The sequence below is a fragment of the Bison bison genome, unplaced genomic scaffold (genome assembly GCF_000754665.1).
Source record: "Bison bison bison isolate TAMUID 2011002044 unplaced genomic scaffold, Bison_UMD1.0 scf7180017863988, whole genome shotgun sequence".
NCBI classification, from domain to species: domain Eukaryota; kingdom Metazoa; phylum Chordata; class Mammalia; order Artiodactyla; family Bovidae; genus Bison; species Bison bison.
Window position 1 is genome coordinate 42,484 of NW_011494560.1, and position 966 is coordinate 43,449.

The window sequence follows — 966 nt, forward strand, 5'->3', positions numbered from 1 at the left end:
GGGGGGAACCTCTGGGCAGCCGGTGAAGCCCCAGGACTAATGTCACAGAGCCTGATGACAGGGGTTGGGTTGAAGGGTAGAGTGGAGAGTCCACCCCCGCCCCGGCTGCAGAATGAGGCAGCTGAGCGCTGGGGTGGCTCCGTCCATGTATGACCCTGCCTCCCATCAAGCCCCTACTGTCATACACACGTGCCCCTGAAATGCAACCGAGGCCACGTCCCACGTCTTCTGGGGGAGGGGAGGATGGCCACCCTCCGAGGGCGTGGTTCCTGGAGGAAACGGGTGAGCAGGGTGAGCCCAGGTAGGTGATCACACCTCATCCAAAGCGGTTACGGGTTGTGTGTGATCATGTGACCGGACATTGCTGGCCCCACCCTGCACCCACTGTTGCAGGTCCTTGGGGTTTTGAGGGTCACGGTTTCCTCCTCTCAAGGGGTCCCTGTTTCCTCACCTTGTGCACCCTGCCCTCTCTCTAAGGCATCATCCTTTTCTCTTTACTCTGACCCGCTTCGTGCCCCATCTTCCACCCCCAGACCGCAGGGGACATCCAGTCCAGGGAGCGGGTTCATTCATCAACAGTTCCTTTTCCGCTCAGGGCCCTGTGGAGTCAGGAAAGGTCATCTAAAGCAGCATTCTCTCCTTCCTCCTTCCCTGAGGAAGCCCAGCGGTCCCTGCCAGTCCTGCCAAAAGATGGCTAAAACTCTGAAGGACTAGTAGAGTTCAGATGTGAGCGTGAGCGGGGGTGGGGCTCAGCCTCTGCGGGGCGTTGGCAACACTGCAGACCAGAGGTCTCGTGGGGCGGGGTCTGCACTTTGCAAGCAGCTCCCCCTCTGCTCTGAAGAGGGAGAAAACCCGAGGAGCCGGCCTGGGACCCTCTTAAGATTCTTCCAAGGGAGGGACTGCCTCTCTGGTGCTGGGGGCCAGGGTGCATGGGGTTTGCTTGTAGCCTATTTTAGGGGGAGGGGA